The sequence below is a fragment of the Monodelphis domestica genome, chromosome 6 (genome assembly GCF_027887165.1).
Source record: "Monodelphis domestica isolate mMonDom1 chromosome 6, mMonDom1.pri, whole genome shotgun sequence".
Classification (NCBI taxonomy): Eukaryota; Metazoa; Chordata; class Mammalia; order Didelphimorphia; family Didelphidae; genus Monodelphis; species Monodelphis domestica.
The window spans coordinates 156,348,990-156,358,912 of NC_077232.1; positions in this window are offsets into that span (position 1 = coordinate 156,348,990).

The following is a 9,923-nucleotide window of genomic DNA, read 5'->3' on the forward strand; positions in this document are numbered from 1 at the left end:
TATTGCATGTGTGATATGTCTTCTATCACAACATGAAGAATATAGAAATATGTATTGCATGAAAGCACTAGTATTTCCTGTATAAGATTATTTACCACCTTGTTGAGGGGTGGGGGGAAAGAGGCAGTTAGAAAATTGAATCATAAAATGTCAGAAAACAATTATTAAAAATTGTTTCTACATGTAACTGAAATAAACAAATTTTTAAAAATAATGTAAGAGAGAGTTTAAAGTGAAGACATCTGTTAATGATATAACTGGGGTCTAGAGAGCAGAATAAAAGTGGAAAGTAGGGCAGGATAAGGTAGAAAGCACAAGAAGGAGGTGAATAAGGGAGTGGGCAAAAGGAATTTGATGGGGGTAATTTATGATTCTAAATCATAAAGATTTAGAGAGGAGAGGAAAAAGTTATATCCCACTCAATATGCTGCTCTATTAGCTCACTTTTAGAGAACATAAAGAGGGGAAGCTCCTGAAACAAAACTACTTCCTCTAATTGTCAACCAGTCAACCAGCAGCAATTTTTTGAGTCCTATCAGTGAGGCACCGATGGATATGTCTAACCATGGGGAAGTCACTCTCAGAGACGGTCAAAAAAAGACTAGTCCCCCATAATATCATCAGTCATTTTTATTTCAAGTAATTTTTTAATCTGTCCTTCTCCTTCCCTCCCATTGAGATTTTTTTAAAAGAACATCTGAAAAGCAAATCCTTCGATACATTTCTACAAAGTCCTGCAAAATAATTTCCATATTATATATGTCCAAAGAGGTACGTCTCCTATTGTGTTCTTTCTGCATTTTAATTTCATCATCTTTGTGCCAAGATTAGCATATTTCATCCTCATGATTTAGGGCTAGTGCTTTGTCATGGCATTGATCAGAATTCTTCAAAGTTGTTTTTCTCTATAGGATTATCATTGAAGAAATTGTTTTGGTTCTGATCATTTCCCTCTCCACTACTTTGTAAGAATCCTCTCAATTTCCTCTGAAACCAGCCACATAATCTTTTCTTGTGGCAAAATAATATCCATTAGTCATATAGAAAAATTTGTTGAGCCATTCTCCAGTAGGAGGACACTCCCTTAGTTTCGATTTTTTATCACTACCAAAAGAAATGGAAGGGATACTTTTATGCATATAGATGCTTTTCCTCCTTCTTGAATGTTTTTGGATGTTCAAAGACCTAGTAGTAGAACAGCTATGTCAGAGTATGCGCAGTTTGGTAACATTCTGGGAATAATTCCAATTTTCTTTCCAGAATGGCTGAACCAATTCACAACTTCACCAACAGCAAGTCATTACTTACTTCCATATTTTGACATCTTTGACAGCCCAACAGGTAGGAGATGGAACCTCAAGTTTGCTTTAATTTTAATTTAATTTAATCTAATTTTTAATGATTTAGAATATTTTTTCATATGATTGTTGATAGCTTGTATTTCTTTCCTCGAAAACCGCCTGTTCTTATAATTTGACCTTTTCTCTATGGGGGAAAGACTTGTAGTCGTAAAAATTTGAATTTCTGCCTTATAGATTTTGGAAAGACTTAGACACAAATTACACAGATTGGTTTGTGGATGTATTCCAATCCATGCTATTAGAAGATATACCCATTTCAACAATGCAGGTCTCTCAGGGAAGCTGGGTGGTTCGGTGGATTGAGAGCCAGGCCTAGAGATGGGACGTCCTGGGTTCAAATCTGGCCTCAGATACTTCCCAGCTGTGTGAGTGGGCAAGTCACTTGACCCCCATTGTCTAGCCCTTAACACTATTCTGCCTTGGAACCAATACGCAGTATTAATTCCAAGACAGAAGGTCAGGGTTTAAAAAAAAATGCTGGGAAAGCAAAAGAGTTTTTACAAAATGCTTGCAAACTATGTTGGTCTATGAGAACAATAATGACAAAAATGGATTCATTTAGATAATATCCTCATTAGAAGCAAATGAATTGGGGCAGCTATGTAACACAATGGATAGAGTGCCAGGCTTGGAGTTGGAAGAATCTGGATTCAAGACACTTCCTGGCTGTGTTACTCTGAGCAAGATGCTTAACCCCAATTGCCTAGCCCTTAGAATTGATACTAAGACAGAAGATAAGGTGTTTTTTTAAGCAAATAAATGCAAAAGAGTCAGAAGTGTAGAATACAGATATCATTAGTGTCTATCTGCATGAGTCTACCTAGTTTATCTGTGTCTTTGAATTGGAATAGTCTGTCACTTATGGCAGAAATGCTATCCTTCCTCAATTCAGCTCAAATCCCACCATCCCTCTGAGTTTTACTGTATACACCTTGTACATAAATGGTAAAATTTACATGCTGTCTCTCCTATTAGAATAGGAGCCCCATAAGTGCTAGGACAGTGTTTTTTGCTTCTCTTTCTATGTCTAATGCTTAGAACAGAGCCTGGAATATTGTAAGCATTCAAATGTTTGTGGACTGACTATATGATCAGAACAAAGCAACATGAAGTAAGTGGACTAAGAGACTGAAGACCTAAATTCCAAACACAGCTTTCCCACCAGTTACAGGAGCTTAGAAAGCTAATTTTCCTCTTCAAGCTTCCGTCTGCTCATCTGTAAAATGAAGTTAAAATCCCTGGCCAGTTTACTTCACAAGCTATTTTGACAATCAAATAAAATAATCAGTGTGCCCACACACACACACTTTGCACCTCCAAGTGTTCTGCAATTTTAAAGTCTCAGTTGTTTGGAAGTTAAAATTTTCTTTCCTGATCCTTGAGATTAGGTCTGTAGGAGGGATGGGAAGATGTATGAGATATTGAGAGAGGTGGCACCTTACACACCCAATAGACTCAAAGAAATGCTTCTTGGGTCTGGCTAGGGAACCCACATAGAGCCCAGAAAAATAAGGATCTGTATCTTGCTACATTAGTCCTTTTGAGAGACAGTTGATCAAAAATCCAAATCACCCTAAGTAATGGTGATCACGGTCATCAAATGTCAGAGCTGGAAGAGAGCTCATTCTCCTGGCCCATTGCCTTGAACATTCATCTGGTTCCATGCTCTTCTACAAGGTATAGATGGGCACTTTTATTCTATGAAGAACGGGAAGCTTAGTTTTTGTTTCTCCATCACCCATCAGTCCTGGTCTCTTTCATTTTGGAATCTCTCCTGCCAGGTACATCTTCCTGCCCTTCATTTCTCCCTGCCTCCTCCACTAAGTGGGTCTGCCTTACTTAACACAATAGTGACCCTATACCCCACGGAAATGTATCTGCCCTTTTTTCCTTTCTCCCCAATCCCAGCTACTTCTGATAAATGAATAATGACATAAGAATAAATGATAAAGGAAGCACTAAATGGGTACCTTAATATACCATTTTTTATTTGTATATTACTGGGCATATGCTTTAAGTCAAAGGCATATGCCTTTGCAATTTATTTGCATTTTAATGGGCGAAATGCTGGGAAGTTGAAAGCATTCTAACCTAGGAATCAGGAGATTTAGGGTTCCAGTTAATCTTGTCCCCAACACAAATCACAACTCTGAGTACCATTTTCTTCAGCTACAGAAGAAGGGATTTGGATTTGCTAATCCCTAAGGCTGCTTCCTTCTCTTAAAATCTATGAATTTTAGGCAAGAGATGAGACTGTAAAGAACATAGGTTTTGATGGCACAGGCCTTTCAGGCCTGGATCATACCATCTCATTGATGCTCTCTCCAATACAGAAATCTCACTTCCCCTGCCTCCTCTTGGTCCTCCTAAATTAAAGGCTTCAGATTTTTCTATACTTCAGAAAATACAGAGATTTAATTTAAAGGCAATTGGAATCCATTTGGTGTTGAAAATGTGTCTCCCGTGAAATCACTGGAGACACCATGAGATGCCCCCAAACCACGAGATGAGAACCGCTGTACTAAGGTCAGTCATTTTCCTCTCACTCCTGCTGAAAGAAAGTTTCAGAGCAAGAAAGAGCCCAAATCCTCCCTCCCACAGTCATTTCTAATGATCAAATCACTCAGTTTCTCTGTCTCTTACAGTCGGGACAGCCGAGTTAAAACTCCTAAGTGAACAATAAGCTGGTGTGCTTTCTGCTTTTTTTCTTTTGTTACATTGATTTTTTGGTGTTTAGATAAATTGAAAGGCTCAGAGCTCCACCTACTGGTTGAAGCATCCAAATGTTCAGCAAATTCTCAGAACCATTCCCAGGTCTCCACAACCAAAGCAAGCTAGATCCCAGAATTCAGGGAAACCCAGAAAATGCCTTTTCCAAGGTGAATTACACTCTCGAGAAGATCCCAATGCTTTCTTTATTCTAAACGGGAAGAGAACTAGGGAGGAAATCCAGCCCAGCTGGAAACAAGAATATTGGATAAGAATAACTTTGGAATATTGAATAAATAGCTAAACTTTCTATGGGGCTTCACAGTTTCCAAAATGATTTCCTTATAACCTTCCTGTGAAGTAGGCAATGACATGGCTAATGTTTCCATTTTGCAGATTAAGAAACAGTCTCAGAGAAGCTAAGTGACATGTCCAACAAAAGTAAGCGATTTGTCTTCTCAAGACAAATCTAGTGCTCTTTCTTGCTGCTCCCCATGAAACCGATGAAGATAAAAGTAAATGGCCTCCCTCATTAAGTGGTAAAAATGGGATAGTCACTTAATATTTCTAGGCTTCAGTTTGCTAATCTGTAAAATGAGAAGACCAGCTTCGATCACCATTATAATCCCTTCAATTCTAAAAAAAAAGGGATCCTACAACCTCAGTTTTAGAGCCAGCTTGAACCCATCTAAGAGATGTAGGGCATGTCAAGTGTCTTTACCACTCTGAACTTTGGTTTTCTCATCAGTAAAAAGAGGAATACCGCTAGCGCCCCTGACTGCCTCACAAGGTTATAAAAATATGACAGAATGTATATCTTTGATTGTATTTAAACTTCTTTTGAAACAGTATTACTTTTTCATAATAGCAAAAAGATATGCAACTACAGAGTTCAGATATTTTTTTAACTCTAACAGCCCAAATTATTTAAACTAGCCATAGCCAAATATCCTATTGATCTCTTTAGTAATATCTCTCCTCCATTTGAGGTCACAAAATTCTAGCATAACTTGATTTTTTGATATCTCTTCTTCACACTAAAAGAGTAACATGGCATCTTTTTATCCTGGACCTGTGATTTCATCAGTGTAGGACTTCTAAGTGAGAATGGTATATATTTATACTTGACTTATTTGTGCTTTATGAAAGGATTTTTAAAATAAATATAATGTGAGGCAATGAGGTGGTTTAGTTGATAAGTCACTGGGCCTGGAGTCAGAAAGATAGCCGTCCAAATCAGCCTCAGGCATTTACTTGACTGGGTAAGTAATTTAACTTACTTCAGTTCCAGTTTCCTCTACTTTAAAAGGGAGATTATAATACCACTTACCTCCTAAAGTTGGTTTCAGGGTAAAATAAGATATTTATAAAATGTTTTGCAAACTTTAAAATGTTATACAAATACTAACTCATTAGTTTTATTTTTTTATCAGCCATTATAACATTTCATGTGTATGAACAAATACCAAAAAAAAAAGAAAATATAAAAACTCCCAAATTAGGCAAAACAATGGAGAAAAGCTATTGTAAATAATAATAAAATTGAAAATTTGACTTTTTCTTCATTTTTGTTCATATTTATTTCCACAAAAAGACTAATGTAGAAAAAACATTTTATATGATTGCTGTAACAGTTAAAATTTAGGGAAACTGAGGCAGGTAGAAATTAGTTTCTGCAAGGAGTATTATATTTTTAGAGGTTTATTAAAGGTTGAGAATTTAAGAAAATACAAGTAAGAAAGGCACGTGCTAGGTTGGCCGAGAGGCCCAATTCAATTTCACTCACATCATGAGAGACGCAACTGCGCCTAAGCGGAAGTAGGAAAAGAGAGCTTCAGTAGGCAAAGTCCTTTAAATAATAATTTGTGATCTCGCCCAGGTGAGAATTCAGTATGATTACAAAGCATTCTGGGAAGTGAGCAAGGGCTTCTGGGGATTGGAGTCCTGGATTCAAGTCTCCATTTTTACATTGCACATGTAATTTCTATATCAGATTGCTTAACTCTTGAGGAGGGAGGAGAAGAATTAAGGGAGAGAGTTTAGGATTTTTTTAAAAAAGTTTTAAGAATGCAAATGATAATAAGAAAATCTCCCTCCAATACTTCATCATAATCAAGTAAACAGCAACTGATTGGGTATGGGTTCTACGCAAAGGCTTTCCTGATTGCATCCTCCTGCTGCTACTATTTCCTTTAATTGTCTTGTATTTATTTAGCAGACAGACAGACAAACAGAGAGGTGTATGTGTGTGTGTGTGTGTGTGTGTGTGTGAGAAAGAGAGAGAGAGAGAGAGAGAGAGAGAGAGAGAGAGAGAGACTTTCCATTGCACATAATTCTATACTCAAGGACCAAGCAGAACTTCATTCCTCTTTCAAATGAAAACCTAAGAAACAAATACTTGAACATGCCTGTCATGTTACTAAATCACCTCTTCTCCAAACTAAACAGTTTTTCCATTGATCTGTTTACTGCATGACCTCAAAACCCTTCACCATTCTGATTGTTCTCCTCTGAATGATACCTAGTTTATCAATACCTAGATTGTTTTCCTAATATTGAATTATTCTTGTATCCCTGATATAATTCCAATTTGGTCATAATCAGTCAACATGCATTTATAAAATGCCTACTATGTGCCAGGAACTATGCTAAATGCTAGAAGGTTTATATATATATATATATATATATATATATACACATATGTATATATATATATATTATTATTATTATTATAGTATTATAGTGTTGTTGCTGATGCTGTTGTTTGGCTAGATTCTTATTTAATATTTTTGTGTGAATATGTTAGTGAATTCTTGGCCTATAGTTCATTTTATTAGCTTTGTCTTTTCTTGGCTTGAGTACAATGACTTTAATAAAAAAACAATAAATTAGTTTATAAAAGGAATTAGGTGAAATGATTTCTTTAATGGTTTTTAAGATAACTAACTCCTTTTCTCTAATATTATAAAGAGATAGACTTTTTCCTTGCCCACATGTGCCTCCCACTCCAGTCCTTCCTTTCTTTAGCATCTTACAAATTCAATCATACCTCTTATCTTTACCATATTCTTATCTACTGCCTTCCAATATGTCAAAGTTTCCTGTCATTAAAAAAAAAATCACTCAACTCTGTTTTTCAGCCAAACTCTTTGGAAAAGTTATCTTACACTCATTTCCTCCAACTCCTATTCTTTAACTTCCTTCTCAGCCTTTAACAATTCAAGCTCTTGACCTCATTCAACCTAAATAGCTCTCCCCAAAATTACTAGTGCTTTCTTAATTATCAACTCTGATAGACTCTTTGCAGTCGTACTCTTTCTCAACATATTTGCTGCATTTAACAATTAATAACTTTCTCTTCTTGGGTAATTTCTCTTCTCTAGGTTTTCATCGCCCTGCTCTCCCTTGGCTCTCTATCTGTTTGTCCACTTCATTCCAGAGTCTTCTTTTTTCTCCTGGTCATCCATGTCATGTCCCCTAACTATGGATGTTCCCCAAGGCTTTTTGTTGAGGTCCTTCTCCTCTCTCTACATGTTCTCTTGATAATGTCATCAGCTTCCACCAATTTATCATATCTATGCCAATGATTCACTAGTCTAAGTATCCAGGCCCAGGCTTTCCCATGAACTTGAGTTGACTATCACCAACTGCTAAATGTACATTTCAAATTGGACATCCAAGAGAAATTTTAAACTCAACATTCCCTAAATTAAACTCAGTATCTTTCACCAAAAACCTGTATTCTTTCAAATTTACCTATTTCTGTCAAAGTCACCACCATTCTTCCATTTTCCATAGCTATAATCTCCATGTTATTTTTGACTTCTTAATCTCCTTGGTCTAAATATAACAAATAACTCACCAGATCTTTCTGTTCCTACAGCATTTTACTGCTGACCTTTCTTTCCTCAAAGAGCTACTTCCTTAATTCAGGCCCCTGTGACCTTAGAATTAGCTTCCTCTGCTTCAAGTCACTCCATTTCAATTCATCTTCCACAATGCTTCCTAAGGGATTTTCCTTAAGCACAAATAAAATCATGTTACTCCCTTACCCAAAAAACTTCAGTGGTTCCCCATTGCCTCTAGGACCAAAGTCCGTAAATTTGTCCTAAGCTGTTTTCCTAATGGCACTGTATATGAGGCCTCCTACCTTCTGTAAGCTAGCTAAATAAAACAAAGAAGGAAGGAAGGAAGGAAGGAAGGAAGGAAGGAAGGAAGGAAGGAAGGAAGGAAGGAAGGAAGGAAGGAAGGAAGGAAGGAAGGAAGGAAGGAAGGAAGGAAGGAAGGAAGGAAGGAAGGAAGGAAGGAAGGAAGGAAGGAAGGAAGGAAGGAAGGAAGGAAGGAAGGAAGGAAGGAAGGAACTGAATACTATAATTTATACAAACCAAGCTTGGCCTCTGTAAAGCTTTGAGAAAACAGACCTTTCTCTTTTTTAAGCAGCTGGGGAATGGGGAGAAACATGTTGTTATTAGTCAAATAGTACATATAGGATGCATTAGTTTCCCTATATTATATATATATATATATGAAACACTGAAAATAAGTTGATGATGAGGTATTAAACAGCTTATAAAAGGTGAGTTAGTCCCTTCAGTGAATCAAACAAATCAACAAATAGGATAAAAACTGAGGCAATATTTCCTGGTAACTTTAAAATCAGTTCAACAAGTCTCAGAAGTGGAGAATGGGAAGTTTTAAAAGAAAACTAAAGACAAAGACAATCACCAAAAAGAAAAGGTCAATACTTTGAGAGGAAGACTGCTTGGGCACTGGAATATGCCAGGACACAGGCTAAATTGTTGAACACTCCCACTAAGGAGTTCCGGAAAATTATCCTGTATTTCCTTTCTTACTTTGAACTCCTCTATGGCAACCTGTAGCTTTTAGGGCAAGGGTAAAATTTCCTTGCCTGTCTTTCATTTAACTCTTTATTTTGACTTTATAAACTGGGGGCATTTGTTTTTATAAAACAGGGAAGTCAGGATGATGCAGAAGAGGGGAAGTTTCTCAAAGAGTCCAATCTTACAGGAAGGTATTTTGCCAAAAGCACCATCTCAGCTGGGAGCTCTTAGCTAACAATACCATAAAGTGTTACAGATTCTTTTACACTACTTCCCACAAACAGAGAATGTGATTAATACCCATAAAAAGTGTCTCTTCAAGGAGTCATAAACATCCTGGGTAACATGCATTTCTGGTTGCTAGAAAGTCAGGCAACATATCCTCTAACGGAATCCCCTTCTACCAAAAATTATATAATTCTCTGGAATTATATTATTACCTGTACATAGGCTTCTCCCAAAAGAAAAAAAACCCTTTAGGGCAGGTAAATGGTACATGAACAGAGTGCTAGGTTTGGAATCAGGAGGAACTGGACATCATTTAAACTGCCTGCCTCAGTTTCCTTAACTATAAAATGTGGATTATAATAGCACCTCCTTCTACAATTATTGTGAGCAACAAATGAGATAATATTTATAAGTACTTAATACAGTAAGAGTCAGGCACAGATCTCTTCCTTGGGGAAAGTAGTTGGCCATCTTGGGCAGCCAGGAGTAATCGGAAAGAAAGAGAAGAATCTAATCCTCATGCTCTTTGGGTGGCAAAAAATAGTCAAACCCAAGATTCTTTTGCTAGAGGAACTAATTTTGGGCATATTATTTTTAATATAATAAGAATTAATAATATTATAAATAATCTTAAGTAAAACTGGAGAAACAAAAGCAATTGTAAGGTACCAAAATCTGCTGATGAGATCTTTTGCTGTTAAAGTACTAGTGATCTCTTGTAATCTTTAGGTTCTTCGGCATCAATTGTGAGGACTAAATGGAACATGAGCTTGTCCCTAAGTCA